The sequence below is a fragment of the Coptis chinensis genome, chromosome 8 (genome assembly GCF_015680905.1).
Source record: "Coptis chinensis isolate HL-2020 chromosome 8, ASM1568090v1, whole genome shotgun sequence".
NCBI classification, from domain to species: domain Eukaryota; kingdom Viridiplantae; phylum Streptophyta; class Magnoliopsida; order Ranunculales; family Ranunculaceae; genus Coptis; species Coptis chinensis.
This window is the reverse complement of record NC_141463.1, coordinates 60,059,895-60,077,936: the sequence shown is the minus strand read 5'-3', so window position 1 is coordinate 60,077,936 and position 18,042 is coordinate 60,059,895. Positions and strand designations below refer to the sequence as shown.

General features: G+C 36.4%; 1 long non-coding RNA gene across 14 annotated transcripts; it reads right to left on the bottom strand.

Moving 5' to 3' along the window:
- Positions 1-3,627: 3,627 nt before the first annotated feature.
- On the bottom strand, positions 3,628-7,116 carry LOC147482233 (uncharacterized). 14 transcript variants are annotated; one of them, XR_015205985.1, is made up of 5 exons: positions 6,896-7,115; positions 6,255-6,353; positions 4,104-5,462; positions 3,911-3,971; positions 3,628-3,821 (listed from the first exon to the last, which is right to left on the bottom strand). It is a non-coding gene; the product is annotated as an uncharacterized LOC147482233 (long non-coding RNA). The 14 variants fall into 14 exon arrangements; XR_015205975.1 differs by adding an exon at positions 5,698-5,814 and having other exon boundaries at positions 3,911-5,462; positions 6,278-6,353; positions 6,896-7,105; XR_015205978.1 differs by adding an exon at positions 5,698-5,814 and having other exon boundaries at positions 3,911-5,462; positions 6,896-7,096.
- Between the last annotated feature and the right edge of the window lie 10,926 nt (positions 7,117-18,042).

Genomic DNA, 18,042 nt, shown 5'->3' with positions numbered 1-18,042 from the left:
GGTGAACAATATCTGAGATCTCCAAATGAAGAAGACGTTGCCAGATTGCTCCGTGTTGCTGAGTTAAGAGGTTTTCCTAGCATATTTGGCAATCTAGACTGTATGCTTTGGATGTGGCAAACATGTCCAATGGAATGGGTAGGACAGTATACTGGACGACATGGATCAGCAACTCTTGTACTCGAGGCAATTGCTTCTTTCGACATGTAGATATGGCATGCTTACTTCGGTTTACCAGGTACTAATAATGATGTTAATGTTTTGTGGCACTCTAATCCTTTTCACAAACTAACATTAGGTTTGACCACTCCAACAAAATATTCTCTCATGGGTAAGGACTATACTGTCGGTTATTACTTGGATGACGGTATATATCCTCAGTTGTCTACACCAGTGAAGGCGAAAAGGAATCCTAAATCAAGAAGAGATAAAAAAAATTTTGCTGATGCAAGAATCTTATAGAAAAGACGTTGAACGAGCATTTGGGGTTCTTCAATCTCGTTTTGCAATTGTTAGAGGCAAAACTCGCTTGTGGGACAAAGATGTGCTCCATGATGTTATGTCGGCATGCATTATTTTGCATAACATGATTGTTGAGGAAGAACGATATAACTATTTAAACGCTTATGTTTATGGAGACTCTGAGCCTATTATTAACCATGATTACTTTGAAAATCCTAATATAGCAGAAATTATTCCCGACCGAAACCCCAATTCAGCTGAATTTCGCAGAGTCTTGCAACACGTAGCATATGTGCATAATAGACACGAGCATATGGAATTAGAGCAGCGTCTGATTAGCCATTTATGGGAATGGCGTGATCAGAATTAAGATGTTTTTATGGTGTGACCAGTGTACATTTACGTTTAAAGTTCTATGTTCTGCTGTAATTTCAATATTGTATTTTTCTTATTGTAAGTTCTACTTTGAATTAATATGATTTGAATTAATATAATGTGTGTTTTTAAGAACTTGTTTTTATTTTTATTTTTATTTCTGGGTAATGAATGCACTAGAACTTGTTCAAATCACTTCGACTAGGAGTGGTGTCTGTGAGGGCTGTAGAGGATCTAGGTTTGTTTCATGTTTGGAATGTGGAGGAAGTTGTAAAGTGTTGGTCGTGGATAAGAAGGAACGATGTGCTAAGGGTTAATATGAAATAAGCTAGTTTAATGGGATATATAGCAAGGGTTTCATTCAGGTTAATTTGATACTGCAACATTATTAAGAAGTTTGTCTAACATGGATGTTGGTAGAAACTTCAGTAGAACACTAGAATCTAATGTCAAGACAAAACTTATACCAATCTTTGAACTCTCTCTCTTGAGAGGCAGACTTTGGATCGGATGTGAGCTAGGAACAAACAAGTTTCATGATCTCTTATAGTCAACAGTTAAAATGTTATGCACTTTGAATTCACTTGATGAACTCTATGTCTCTATATATGAAATGCAAAGAGTTGGAAAACAGAGGTGCCATTCCACACCCATAAATCATGAACTACTTGTAGTCTTGCAGGTACCCAAAGGTTATGCAAGTATCAGCTAACCACCCCCATCATTCAAATCTCAACTGAGGTACTAACCATAAATCACTGGCATTGTCATACATAGATAAATGTTACGCAACACATGAGTAGGATTTATAACACGTACACATACACAAAAATATCGAAAATCAATCGAAAATAATGTCTGTCAATCTGTCTGTCCTACACAGTAACTGAGACTTGACTACAAAATGTAAATTGAGACTTGATCACATCAGTGAACCACTCAATTTCATAATGCAACAATCACACAACATAATCAATATGATCTTAAACATGTTCAACCAATACAAAAACATATGTAAATTAAGTTACTCATAAATTCCAAGCAATTACAAAAATACCTGCAACCAATTACAAAAAAATCGGGCAGTCTCCTTTGTAATGTGGACATTAAATCATATCTCAAAACCTGTCATAACCTATAAATCTCACATATATAACAACCCAACAACTATTGTTAATACTAATAGATAATTATAAGTCTAGCATCATTACAAATATGTATTGAACAATGAAATACTAATAGAAACCATAACTGGTACTTCCTTCTCCCTGTGAGCTCGAGTAACGCATGGATGGATAAGTTGATTCACCCGCAAAATGAGAGACATATACATCCTCCCTTGAGATAGATGGTCGAGTCTGAACTTGTGGGGTGATCATCTGAGTCTCAACTACTTCAGCGTATTCAGAATATGAAATATTATTACTATTCAATTCTTGACGAGTGAATTCCATGATCTCATCCTTATTAGGGTACAACCCACTATTCATTTTGCTAATAATACTAGCCACAGAAGTTGTGGCATGCATGTAGTCCTCTAACATCATCTTCAAGTGTGCCTAAATTGATACCATAATTAAATAAATTAAATGTTGATACAAAAAATAAAATAAAATAAACTATTTAATTTACTTACTGGTGTTAAGTTTGCATCAATAGGGAGATGTGGCACCAAATCTTTGTCAATTGGTGGAACACGTAAATTAAAGATTTCACCATTACGACAAGTAATAGGGATAACCCAATTGGCTTAAGAAGTAACAACTGCCTCAACTTGTGACAGTGGGGGATATGATGAGCGATTAAGGGTTGCCCCCATCGGTTGTGAGATACCTATATCCTCCTTAAGACCAGATGCACCAACAAAGTCCACATTCACACCTCTATAAGTTGGGGGTAGAAGCATTCCCACTGAGACACGAGCCCAATAGTCAGTATTGCTCACTAACCTGTCTAATCAAGACATCAACAGAAATGTCGCCACTGTTGTACCATCAAAGCAATATATCAGTTTGGCATCCGTTAAGATTCATATGCAAACTAAAGGAACGCCAGTGACTTGGCGATGACAATGCTATCCTAAATACCAAACATTTACTAACGGTCCAAACAAGATGCATCGCTGACTAGTCAACTCTAATGCTTTCTGAACATATGGATGCTTTATGTGTATGCATGTGGAATCTGCCCATGGTAGCCATACAATAGAACTCCAAGTACGAGATTCTACCTGCACTACAAGAGATCAGGCTTTTAGCAACGCTTCAAAGTGTAGCAAAAGCTAGCCAAACCGTAGCAAATTCTCTTTTGCCACGCTTTCAGTAGCGTTGCTAGGCGTTGCAGATAATAGGCAACACTCAAAGCGTTGTTGATGCTCTTACTCTTTACCACAAGCAGTAGTGTTGCTGAAAGTTGTAAAAACGTAGCAAAAACTATTTTCCAATTCTCTTTCGAAAAACATACAATTATTTAAAAAAAAAACATCAGCCACGGCATAAGCATAGCAAAAGGGGACATTGGCCGCACTTTTCATACGTTGCAAATAGTATTGCATCTTCAATGCTTGTAGGCGTAGTAGGAAATTGACTTGCTTTCAGGTTCTATTCAGTTTTGGCAATGCCTTGAATCGTGTCTAAAAAATAGGAGTATGCTAGCTATTCATTTGATTGTTTGCCACACTTTTTAGTGTAGCAAAAGCTTGAACACTACTATTTTTGTTTCACAGGTGACCTGTTTCCTGTTTTCATATTTGGTAAGAAAATTATATCAAAGATATCAAATCATCAAACATCAAATCCAACAAAATATTTTCATAAGTTAAGCAAAAATATATTACAAACTTGTTCAAATTTAAATACAGAAGTGTCATTCAAAGTACATCATGCATATAATATATATCTATCACTTCATCCAAAATGTAATGCTTGTATTCCCCAACTTGTCACGCTCCAAGTTTTACTCGCAAAATACATTGCTCCTAAGAACTGCAAGAAAGAAAATAAGTAAAAGTCGGTACATGAAATAACAAATGAATATGATAAGGCTCCAACAAAAATGGATACAAGGACTTCACCTTCTCAGAGAAGCAATAAACTCTTGCCTAGTCATATATATGCTTCATCTCCTCAATTTCTCTTTTGTAATTGTTCAGGTGCAACCACACATGGAAATCACAATCCTTGGTGAGAGGGCACTAGAGGAACACTTAGCAACTAATCAAATTACAACACTGAACAATATTATATTACTTTTAAAGAAAAACATACAGGGAAATTCGTTGTGGTAGAGATTCCCTAGTACTTAAGTGCAACCAAATCATATGCCCTTCCTGCCTTCTCTTCTTTGTCATAGCCGCCAAGACAAATTATCATACAATCATTATAGTTATATAAGACTCAGTATAAAGCATAAGAAGAAGGATCGATTTGCAGGAAAGTAGCTAGGTAATTATTATAACTTACCCAAATAGACTGCAACCAATAATAAGCGACATTTAATTAAGCAACTGTGAAGGATGCATACATTAACAGGCTTAATTAACAACTCAAAACATACAATTAGTAAGACAACAAAAGTATACTTGAATGCCTAAATAAACAATGGTAGCTAGCTCATAACGATATACCTTGTCGCTCTTTCCTTGATTGTCCTTCCCTTCTCCTAGTATTATCCCACAGATGAGCTTCATATCTTCCAATCCACCTATGCCTACAGACTGAATTTTCTAAGGTTTCTTGGGCAGTAGTGGTGCCAAGTGCCAACAATGGAGATATTTACAGGACCAAGAGTACTGCAGTTTGATAAGTCTAATACTCAAACTGTATAATCTAATGACTAATGACTAAGATGATCTAAGTCAATGTTCAATTCTAAAATAAATAAATAGAAAATGGTAGTAATCTAAGTCGATATTGATACATTAAAAAAATATGAGAAAACATGGTAGTAAATATATGTTATAGAATACCAAGTCAGTAAATGCTATAGTCATCTAAGTCAATATTCGTACACAATAAACAATAACAATGGGAGTAATCTAATTCAATATTAGGAATATCAAGTAGAACAATTCAAAATACCACAAAAAAATTATCCAATCATATAGTATTACTACATCAACAAGCAAGCGTAAGCGTAAAACTTATAATGTGTTCCTAAGTTATGAAAGAACATCACTTGGGATGTGTTCCTAACCATCACTTAGTTCAAATTACTGGGCTTGAGCGTAACCTGTCCAAAACTCAAAATATAGAGCTGAAACTTCTTGATGACGTATTAAAAACCTCATGCTTTGATGATTCTTGGGAAGAAACATATGTTTGATCCATTTAAAAGGTGGTTGGTGGCCCACAGATCAAGTGATGAGCATTGAGGGACATATAAGGTAAGGATTATCAAGAAGGGATATAATACTAGACTGTAAGTGTAGCCCCATTCATCTATGTAATGCTTACTGTAAATGAAGTGATAGAAATTAAGGAGTACATTCCAAGAACATGCGTACTGAAAGGGACAAAATTGAAGGCTCCCAGATTCTCCAAACGAATAGGACCTTCTGGGTTAAGTTTGCATTTCTCCATATGGCTTAAGCACTTAGCCAGATATGCACCTTGTTACGCAGCAGCCTAACAAGTCCAAAAGATGCAGTCTCATTAGCCCAAAATTTGACAGTCAAACAATATAGTATAAACAGGTAATGAAACACAATTACTTGTACTAAAAAAATCAGCACTTAACATGAAGTAGAACCCACTAACTTCAATTCAATTCTAACATAATTAGAACGTAAATCAATTATTGAGTAAAGTCTTTAGCATGCTCCTAACATGGTGGAAATAAAATGGAGAGGAAGACACCTACCTCAAACTTTGAGCAACCCAAGCTATAAAGAACAAAACGACTCCAACTTAAGGGTAATTGTGCAACAGACTCAAAATACCTGGTAAGCTTGGCAGAATGCTCACTGAAGAAACCCATCTAAGCATTTTAAGTACCCAAGAATGATTCAACAACTCAACCAAAGATGAATCAAATGACAATCAAGAGAATATGTTAGTAATTAGAACATGTACAATCACGTCGCAATGTCAGCGATAGTGCATCCAATCTTCATAGAACTATGTCACATTATTTCAAACTAGTTTTAGTGATCATGTATCCAATCTTCATATATGATGCGTTATTTCAAGCCGTTTTTAGAAAGCATAAACAACAACAAGTCTTAGCACCAAAATACATTTCAAAACCAAAAAGAACAAACACAGCCTAAAGTTTAATTAGTACAAGAGAAAACATAAAACTGAATAGTTGTTTCCTTTAGCTGATTCAACTACTAACATGCGCCGAACAATACCAAGTCCATGTAAACAACATAAAAAACAATATAATTAAATATTAGTGTCTAAATAAAATATTACCATGGATTGCTAGTGTTGAGTACCTTCCTAGTTTGATCCCCAAAGATTTCTTGGAGCATTCTCAATTTATAAGGCACCTTGCTGAATAGCTCCTGCATCCTGCTTGAAGAAGACAAATAGTGAGGTGGCAGTAAAAAGTTTAATAGCATAGACAAACAACGACATCCTGCATCTCTTTCTTTTTCACAATTACAATACATACAAAATTGTAGTCCAACCTAAAAATTAGTACAGAGTATACAAAAGATGAGCTTTTGAAGAAAAACAAATCAATTAGATGCGTTTAAAACAAAACAAAAGCAGAGCTTTTAGAACAAAAGAAATCAGCAAACAAACCCCCACAAGAAAAATAACAATCAACAAATAGCCTTGTAATTAAAGTTAAGAAAAAAAGTAAAGGAATTGTCGATCAACCACAATCAAAACCCCAAATCTGCTACTTGAAATCAAAACCCAATTCCAACAATGCCTGAATTGAAACCCCCACAAGTTAAATAAAATCCCCACAGTGTAAACAAAACAAAATTCATCTTACAACTACCAGTAAACCATTGATCTGTCACCATTCTAGAGAATCCGAACAACAATGAGAGAAATGGGGAAATGTAGACAACAAAGAGAAAGAGAGATACTTCACTTACCGGGAAAGAGAGAGAGAAAGGAAAAAAAACGTGCACATCACGGGCGTCGGAGTGCTTGGGTTTTGATTTCAGAGAGAGAGAGAGAGAGAGAGAGAGGAGTCGGTGTTGGAGGTAGAAAAAAAGGGTTTCTTTTTTCTAGTGGATTTGTGGTGTACAATAGGGTTTGTTTTAGGCTTTGCTTTCGGTTTTTTTTTTTTTTCATATTTCATGAAAATGCGGGCGGGTGATTCTAATTTTTCGTGAAAATATGGGAGGGTCACTGAAAAAGCAGTGCCAAGTATTGGGCACGGATAATTGGGACACTTGGTGTAGCCAGAGCTACCTTGAAGAGCATAACCAATTCTAGTATCAACAACGCTTATAGCTGTAGCAAATACTGACTGGCGTTTGCTATACTGGCAAGCGTGGGTGATGACATTTAAATGATGGAAATAATCTTTTCTTCCAAGTATCAGCAACGCTTTCAAGCGTAGCAAGAGAAAACGAGTACTTGCTATGCTCAAAAGCATAGTTGATGACAATTAATGGATTATAAAAATAATTTTTGTTTTTTTCAAAATGTAAAATAACTTTAGCAATGCCAATAAGTGTTGCCAAAACTAGCAAATAATTTGTAAGTCTATAAAAGATCAGCAACGCTACAAAGCGTAGCAAAAGGTTAACATTTGCTACAAATATTGGGCGCTACAAATATTGGGCGTAGCAAAAAAAAGTGTAGCAAAAAGTCCCATTTCTTGTAGTGTTGCTGTCACACTAGACTTAGATTACAATGAGCTTCACCTACAACCTTATGACGGTAAGTTGGACCCCAATTATTTATAGCAGGAAATTGGTCGAGCTCTTCAAGTATCCGAACGTGCATACCATTTCGAAAATAGGAATAATACCAGTATTGAACAAAAACAAATATATTAGCACATAATTAACTAATTAAATTCATTTAAAAAATAATTAACTTTAATTACCTCAATGACTTGCCACATCCCCACCACAGTTTTACTACCATTGTCAATGCCAAAACAACATACCAAGTCCAAAGACCCGATCAGATGCGTATATGCAGCTCCTCTACAGTCATAACTACCGTCTCATCTATCTGAGTAAGACTAGCTAAATATCCCAAACGAACCTTGCTGTGGGAGTTTGCTAACAATACATTTCCAATAACATATAACATGAAAGGACGAAACCTTATTTCTCTTTTATTAACACCATCTTGCACTGCATAAGCTGTATACATATCTAAATGACTGAGTTTGATGCTGCCGCTATAAATCTCACCCTCCGTTCAAAAAGGTAAATATTTAACAGCCTCATCAAATAACTCATATTTTGAATCAAACACTACAATCTTTCCTTCTCCAACACGCAATCCCGTAAACATTGAGAAATCAAGTAGCGTAAAGCCTATCTCGCTACATGGAAAATGAAATGTGTGAGTAGAGTCCCACCATCACTCTACAATTGCTTCAACTAACTGTCTATCAGACTTTTCAATATCAATTTGAGCAAAGACGTCAAAACCAATATTCTGAAGCATCGATTGAAATTCTCCAAAGTTCACTAGGCTCAACCATTCCATAACAGGGGCCAAAGTCCCTTTCTTACCGACTTTTTCTTTCGTTCCACCACCTTCACGAAGAGTAAAGGATATGTGTGTACTTTCCTCTACAACAACACAGTGATAAAAACTAGGATCAAACTCAAAATAAGAAGTCTTTACGCATACATCTTCTAGATTTGGGGCATTTGGTGCCCCTGACTATTTCTACTTTGTACCCTTACCTCTGAATTTGTGTAAAATGCCGGACATTGTGACTGGTGAGAAATAAATTAACACCAAAATCAAACATAATTTATAATATGAAACTAAATAAATGGGTCTTGCATTACGACAAATAAAATTACGTGCGAGTTATGATATAGCACAAAACTAGATGATATGACATTACGACAAATAAAATTAAATATCGCATTAAACTACCTAGACTTTATCTTCATTTTCTTTCTACTGATGGTATGACAAGTTCAATTCGTTCCACCATTTCATTTAGCATGATCTTTCTTGGTTTGCAAAATGCTCCTAGTTTAACAGATGTCCTTATGACTAAAAAGATCATATTAAGGGGGATTTAACAAGCCATGCAAGTTTTTAGGCGAGTTTTGTGCCAGTATAGACTAAACCTCCATCTGGGATCAGATGGATCACATATGCTTCTTTGTTATTGGATCTTCCTCTAATGATCATACTCTTAGGGAGGATTGTAAAAAATTTGGTTTGTTTTAATGAAACTAGTAGGGTCAACCCCAACCCACAAAAAAACAATGCAAGTGTGAAGTGTCTCTGTGCAGGGAGGATTTACTAATTCAATATAGCACTACAACAGAACTACCACAAAAAGACACTTTCAAAGCGTCTTTTATGGAGAAAAACCACGCTTTTTGAGTGTCGGATGGTGACCCGTTTATAGGCATGTCTTAATTTTTAAATGACGCTAACCAAAGTGTCTTTTATCTTGGAAAACACACTTGCCACTTGAAAAAAAAACCACTCCTAAGATAGCGTGGTTTTTTTAATAGACACTTATGGGGCGTGGTTTTTTTATTTTAGTTTTTAAAAAAAAAACAGAAATTCGACACGGACATTCAGGGCTCGCCAGAGCTTTTCTGAAAAAAACAATTGATAATGCAATTTCTCAAAAAAAAAACAATTCCTAGAAAGTGTAGGCAAAATCTGTCCACGACTCACCATTCCAAAAAATGATACAATCATCAGCTATTCTAGTATATGCAAATCAACAAACAACAAACTAATTGTATATCATTGTACATCATTGACTAATAACTATCAAGTCTTGTATATCCTTGTGTGAGTATAAGATGTCAAGCTAGAAAGTGCCTCAAAGTCCTGCAAGACATAAAATATACACGAAGTCAAGAAAGAACTTGAGTAACAACTCCACAACACCAATCATCATGAAACACAATACTACGGGTTCGCACTTTGGACAAGGTATTTGATAAGACAAGATGTTCAATGTAATCGATAACACCGAGCCAACAAAATATTCTCCCAAAGTGTTCTCATGATGCTAATATTAAGAAAGAGTGAAGTGAGACAAGATGTGTGCCAACTGTAAGAAATTCAGCCATATGTCGAGAACCGCATTGGGAAAAAACAATAGCGTAGCGAGGGCCGTAAGAGATAAAGAACAATGGAAAAAAGCAGTGACATAAACAGAAAGTAGTTGTTTGAAGACCGATCACGGTGTGGAAGTGTGGGGCACAACACTATCTCGAGCATGTGCCTAAATAAGAGCTATTTAGGATCCTTTGTGTTTAGAGACTTGGTCTCTTTCACCCTCATAAAAAGTTCAACTCTATTCCTCTTTCATATGACCTTTGCAATAGGAAGCGCAATTTAATTTCAAATTGAATTTACCTTCTCTAAATATTCATTCACGTAACAGTAGCTCAAGGAGTGCAACTTTGTCCCATACTCCTATAAATTACAAGTGTGTGTATGTTACATAAGATATAGGATCAAAAAGAAATTTTTGACCTCTCAAGAACAATTTTGATATAAACATAGGAATTGCATAGAGAACTTCATGGGAGAATCCCGCCTAGCAGTTCCTCGAAGGTGGTGAAAGTTTCACCGTTCTCATTTACTAAAAAGTGAATTTACAGGAAAAACTTTCTTTGTGCTATCAAACACATCCTTGAAGAAAAGATTTCTCTTGGTGTTTACTATTGAAGATTTTTCCAATAGTCCATCTCATTTTTATACATTGCTTTTCTTGCCTTAGACTTGGTTCAAAACTTATACTCAGTAGCTATATCATATCACCAAAGATGAAGAATTCTAGAAGTCTACAAGAAGAAACCTAAATAGCAAGTTGTACAAGTTACAACTTACAAGTAGGCTGAATATGATACAAGCTTCATTGTTAGAATAGAGTTGTCCAAGTATGCTAAGAACTAAACACGTAATAAAGTGATGCCCATAAAAGCGTCGGGGATAGCAAAACCGGTGCTCAAATACAACATGGAAGCAATTAAAAACAGAGAATAAGACCATATAAACTTCCATACAGGTTAAACATCCCCTGCTAAAGTCATGGATAGAAGATAGAGATCCATGAACATCCATCACATTTAGAGAACCAACTATATAATGTGAATCCAAGACGAGGAGAGGTAAGAAAGAGACCTTTCCCCACCAAGTTAGTGGCTCATTATAGTTTCAAGTCATATTGATGCAGGAAACAAGAGATATTATCTACCCTTTATCTGTTCTTACCAGAGAAAATTTCCTTTTATATCATAACCAAAGATATACATCAAGCACCACGGTCCACGAGATAAACCATACTATTATAAATTCACATAAAACAAGTTCATACTTTATTGATTTAGACTAAACTGAAAAGAGGGATTACATTTACATAACATGGAAGTATTGCCCCCAGAGAGCACATAAACAAGCCTTATCACCAAACATTCAACAAACCCCAAAAGGGGCATTTCTTAAAATCTCATAAAAGAAGTCCAACAAAGTTCCAAAACTAAAAACAAACAGATCTGAATATAACCCAAGTAGTATGAACCAAAACAAAAGTATATACCTTTTAGTCACTTCTTAAAATACCATCTCTTTATACTTTATCACCTCACAAATGCACAATAATCCATCACTCTTCTCTGCCAAAAAAAAAAAAAAAAAAAAAAAAGTAAACATATACAATTTAAAACCAACATAAAACAACCCCTTCTTCCTAAATCAAAAAACACTAACAAATGTCAAAAAGGGAGACAAACAAAGACTACTAATATGTATGGAAAATTGTGTATCCCCCGACTTCCCACTAGATAGTCCCCTCGATTATTCAAAAGCATCGATTATTTTTTTTTTTAAATTTTACAAAAGCATCGATTATTCAAAAATACCTAAAATATTTACAAAAGCATCACTCATTCAAAAATATTTCTCAAATCAATGTTAAAATTCAGGTAAATAAGATAACTAAATCAAAATTATTCAAATCAACAAAATCAATGAATTTAACAATTCGATTTGAGGAGAACAGAAAATATAATGATAAAACTAGGGTTTCTAATTAGATTTGAGGAGAATGAAAACTCACCTTATTGAGTAAAACACCTTTGACAACGAAAAGAGAGTGGAATCGCCTTTAATCTTTTTTAAGTAAATCACCTTTGAGTAAATCACCTTTCGAGAAATGAAAAAAAAAAGAAATGAAATGAAAAAGAAAAAAAAGAGTCGGTGGTTTTATTTCGTTTTGGGCTGTTTATATTGGGCTTTTCTTTTTTAAGTATTTCAAACAAAAAAATAAACGAGACTTTTTGTAATATAAACGGCGCTGGTTACGGGTCCAAAGATTCGGCGCTAATATTCGCGTCTTTTAACCTGTCTTTTATTAACCAATCTGGTGTAGTGTAGATCCTTTTAGAGTCTTAGGCTCACTTGTTATTTTTTAACAAAATGTTTGAGAAGCATACAAAAGGATACTAACACATCATTTACTAAATCAGGTGGATATATTGCTGAGACTTAGACAATGTGTTTCTAACCTTGGCTTCGAATGAAGTAGCAGCTCGCTCTTGGATTTCTTTGGGTAATATGTATTGAGAATTCAAGTCAAAGTGCTTGAAGAACTGGCTTGCAGGAAAGTTATTATTGACTAAATTGTCCCACAAAAACTTGTAGCACATCAATTGAAACATGTCATGGTTTTATAACACATCGTTATAAATTAACGAAAATCTAACCAAATTATAAAAGCAGAATTGTCTACGATAAGAAAGTGAAATTATAAAAGTATAATTGAGAGAAAAACATCAAAGTGAAATATTGAAAATAACAATTGAAATTCAACAAATTTTAAAAGGCCGGCCTTATATCTCTCCTAAAATAGCTAATCATAACACACACACTCTTGTACAGACTAGCAATGAGGAGGACTTTGTCAATCTCATCACCTTCATTTTTGTCCACTTCGTTCTTTGTCGCCGTTCCTATTCTTAGCACTTAACATCCAACCTCCTCTCTATCTGACTTTGTTTCTTTCACCTAACTCTTCAATGCACATCAACTCCATGCCATCAAAAGCCATCATCACTTCCTTTAGAAATCCTTGATATCTTGGTTCCTCCATCTTCTTTGGTACTTGACAGTACGTGCACATTGGCTTGTGCGCGCACCACTGCAACCTTTCATGGCTTCCAACCGCCCTCACATGCCTTGGTGCCTCGCGTTTCTTATTGTCTTAGTGTGTGTGTGTGTGAAACTCAGGTGCTTTAGAAATCAATATCTTAATGAAATTCAAAAAGGTACTAGTAGGCGCCGAGGTTCCTTTATGTGATTGGAATCCATCGTAGTCTCATGCACTAATAATACGAGTAAGCGGGGACTCTTTGTTATCCGTCGGGCAAACATAGTGTACAGATTACAACTTGAAAGTATGGGTCTGTCAGGTCTCATCGACATTGACTCACTCACTGAGTTGCTAGGTTTGAGAACAATAAGCTTCATGAACAACAATTTTGAGGGTCCGATGCCTGATATTACAAAGCTTGGTGCACTGAAAAACCTATATTTATCGAATAATCGTTTCTCTGGTGAAATTCCTACTAATGATTTCGATAACATGGTCTGGTTGAAGAAGATATATTTGGCTTCAAATAAGTTTACAGGTCCAATTCCCTCTTCACTTACAAAGGTTCCCAAGCTTCTAGAGTTGAGGCTTGATGGAAACTAGTTCCAAGGCAGAATACCGGACTTTCCGCAGAAGCAACTGTTGTATGTAGATAAATGAAACTTATAGAAGACAAGGACAGAATAACAGGTAATAACCAAGGCGCGGATTAGGCTGTCCTTAAGGAAAGATTTCGCCCCTTCCAATGGTGCGTAAAGGCAACGATGGCGTCTTCCTCACGAGGATTCAATGGTTAACAGCAGTCTAACTTTGCACTAGAATAGACTACCCTATAGAACAGCAATATAACTCTCTCTGGCGGCTGACAGGAAGAAGAGAAAAGAAGAAGATTGAAGCAATCAAAGACTTATCTGTTTCGTGTAGGTAATAGAAGGGTGTATCACGACTTCAACTTCTGTTTCGCTGGTGTGTATGGAGGCAGCACGACTTCTGTCTTCTCTCTCAATATAGAAGCAAAGAAGAAGATCAGATATACGAGTTTCTCTGCGTGTGTCTCTCTCTGTTCTGTGATTGATTCCCTCTAATGAACACAGCTGTGTTTATATAGAGGTATGATCGAATCATAGATGGAGAAGGACACCTCTCTAATTCGGTTTCACAAAACCAAATCAAAGTAGAACTCTCAAGCTGATACAGAATCCAACTGTAAGTGGAACTCCAGCCGAAACTAGTTCAAAAAGAAAAAGTTTAGGCTATTGATAATCCACTACCCACTAGACTAACAGCCCAAGCCCACACGACACGACTCGGCTCGGTTCGGTGCGGGGCGGGCGGGCGCGCGCGTGTGTGGCTTTGGGTGAGTCCTCCCTCCTAACACAAAAGCCTTTGTACCCTAAGGGCACGCCCTTATGCTAGAGGTTCACCTCAAATACCTCACTAGCTAGTGGTGGTTCATCAATGTGGGACTAAACAACACACAAGTATTTGAAATACACATGAAGATTCCAACAATCCCCCACTATTTCAAAATACTTATAGTCCCCCACTATTTTGGAATAGGATATTACAAAAGAAATGGGTTAACGAAATGCCAGAGAGAATCGAAAAAACAATGCATAAGATACTGGTGCTTTTCGGGCTTGAACCAGTCATAGGGTAACATGTCTTATAATACGTGAAAGTGGTGGATTAAAAAATCTTTGAACCAACATTCCCTTGTAGTAAAATAGAGGACATGCACCCACATTGCTCTTTCATTATATGCCTGTTTCGATTGTTGGCTTTTTGCCCTTTTAGCTATTACGTGTTAAGTGAATGCTCTAGAGTATTTGCACGAATACCCATAAGAACCGACCCAGTTCTACATTCACGTAGGTGGATATCCATCAAGTGTACATAGCAGTTAAAATACACTATCTCATAAAAATAATGGACTATGGATTCCATTAAGAGTAAAATAACTCATCCTTTTTCTCATTGCTATTCAAGTTATACAAAGTATACAAAAAATGCTATCTAGTCATAGGGTGGGACGTCTCAAATAAAGACAATAGCATACCAGAGTGACTAGGTGACTTGTTTTTCCCTTTGAACCTACTTCATGGGATCTCCAATCACATAGGTGGGGTTGCCGTCAGTGTCGCCCTCTATCTAAGGCAAAAGTCCCATCCCCCTCGACGTATCAACCACTTGTCTCCTGTTAAGTGGCTTTGTCAGAGGATCGGCCAAATTTAACTCTGACCTCACATAATCTAGAGCCACAACTCCAGATCCCAGCAGCTGCTTTATAGACTGTAGTCTCAGACGAATATGCCTGCTTTTCCCATTATACAATTTGCTCTTTGCCTTTGCTATTGCGGCCCGGCGATCCAATGCATAGAATGCAATTTGGAGGCGGTTTTGTACCAATAGGAAGATCGCCAAGAGGTTTCTAAGCCTTTCGACCTCGAGACTTGCTTTATCTAAAGCAATAAGCTCGGACTCCATGGTTGAGCGAGCTATCAAGGTCTGCTTAGAAGATTTCCAAGCGGCGCACCTCCACCTAGGGTGAACATATAACCACTAGTGGACTTGATATCATGAGAATCGGATATCCGGTTTGCATCACAATAACCTCTATCACGCGGTGGAGTTTGTCTAAACCTTATGCCGTAATTCATTGTTCCTCTCAAGTACTTGGCTAATCTCTAACGCGACTCCAATGTTCCCGACTAGGACAATGAGTGTATATCTTAGCACGCTAACTGCATAAGCAATGTCAGGTCTAGTGCAATTCATCAAGTACATGAGACTACCAATAATTTGGGCATATCTAGACTGAAGTACACCATGTTGAGCATTTTTCTGAAGTTCACTATTTGCCTCATAAGGTGTATTACCGACCGCGGGCTTACTATCATAAAAGTTAAACTTCTTCAAAAACTTCTCAACATAATGCTCTTGTGAAAGCGTATAGCCATCAATTGTTTCGATGATTTTGATTCCAAGAATCACATCAGCTTCTCCCAAATCCTTCATTTCAAATTGGGAGGATAAAACCATCTTGGTGTTTCTCACAACATCAAGGCTAGGACTCATGATTAACATGTCATCCACATATAGACAGATAATCACATATGAATTCACACCAAAAGATTTGAAGTAAATACATTTATCGGCATCATTTATGTGATATCCATTAGACATCATGACATTTGTCAAACTTTTCATGCCATTGTTTTTGGCTTGTTTCAACCCATATAAAGACTTAACTAACTTGCATACCTTATGCTCATTCCCGTACTATCGTGCCCCTCGGGCTGCATCATATATATTTCTTCATCAAGATCACTATTCAAAAATGCAGTTTTACATCCATTTGATGAATAAATAAATTATGAATAGCAGCTAGAGACATTAGAACTCTTATAGAAGAAATCCTAGATTACGGAGCATAAGTATCAAAATAGTCAATGCCTTTTTTCGGGAGAATCCCTTGACTACAAGTCTAGCCTTATATTTCTCAATGGAACCATCTAGTTTCAATTTCTTTTTGAAGATCCACTTGTAGCGTGATATAGGTTTAGCCCGGAGGTAGATCAACTATCTCCCATGTGTGATTAGCTATAATCGAATCTAGCTCGAGTGTATAGCATCCTTCGAAAGGTGCATCTCGAGAACCGATTGCCTCATTATCGTCCGGGATCATCATCAAGAAGAAATGTGTAAAAGTCATCACCAAAATTGGTGGATTTCTGTCTCTTTTACTCTTCCGAATTTCTTGTTCGAGAAAATTCGGGATCTGTTGATTGTTGTTCACTAGGAGCTACCAACCTCTCAATGCCAATTTTCAAAGGAAACAAATTCTCAAAAAATCAGCATTTTTACTCTCTATAATAGTGTTAGCATCGACAAGGTTATTATCAGATTTTACTACTAAAAATCTATATGCAAAGACTATTATGAGCATAACCAATGAACATACAATCAACAGTTCTAGGTCCCGATTTTTCTCTTTTTAGGTTCGTTTCACAAGAACCTTAGCAAGACACCCCACATTTTTAAATATGTCGGGGTTAGGTACATGACCTTTCCATAACTCATATGGTGTCTTATTCCCTGTTTTCTTGTTGGGTATCCTATTACGTATATGGCAAGCGGATAGGATTGCTTCCCCCACAAGTTAGGGGAAGCTCCAGAACTTACAAGCATAGCATTCATCATCTCTTTTAGTGTTCTGTTTTTCCGTTCGGCTACTCCATTAGACTCAGGAGAGTATGGTGGAGTAGTCTCATGAATAATGCCATTCTTGTCACAAAAGTCCTGGAAGGGGTTAGACTCATATTCTCCACCCCTTATCGGACGAAGTCTCTTAATCTTCTGATTAAAATTTGGTTTTCAACTTCAGCTTTGTACTTGAGAAACATCTCACCTGCCTCATGCTTGTGTCTAAGTAAATATACCATGGTGTACCTAGAGAAGTCATCTATGAATGTAATATAATAAAACTTCCCCCCTCTAGACATGGTACTTCTGAATTCACCCAAATCCGTATGAATAAGAGTTAGTAATTCAGTTTTATCTCTAGACACAGTTCTACAGGGTTTCTTCGTGGCTTTAGTCTCAGCACATATCTCACATTTATCATTAGAAAAATCAGAAATATTAGACAATAAACCACATGCTTTCATCCTTTTCATATACTGAACATTCACATGTCCTAGTCTACCATGCCATATATTAAAAGAGTCAAGCAAAAAGGAAGCGATTCATTCATTATTAATAATAATGTTGTCAAGTACATTCAACATGAAAAGACCCTTTGTTATTACAATAACCTTTACCAACAAAACCCTCATTCTTTGTCGAACAAACTTGTCACTCTCAAAAGTCACCTTTACGCCAGCTTTTCCCAGTAGGGACACAGAAATCAGATTCTGACGAATCTCAGGAACATGAAGAACATTACTAAGTGAAAGGGTTTTCCCT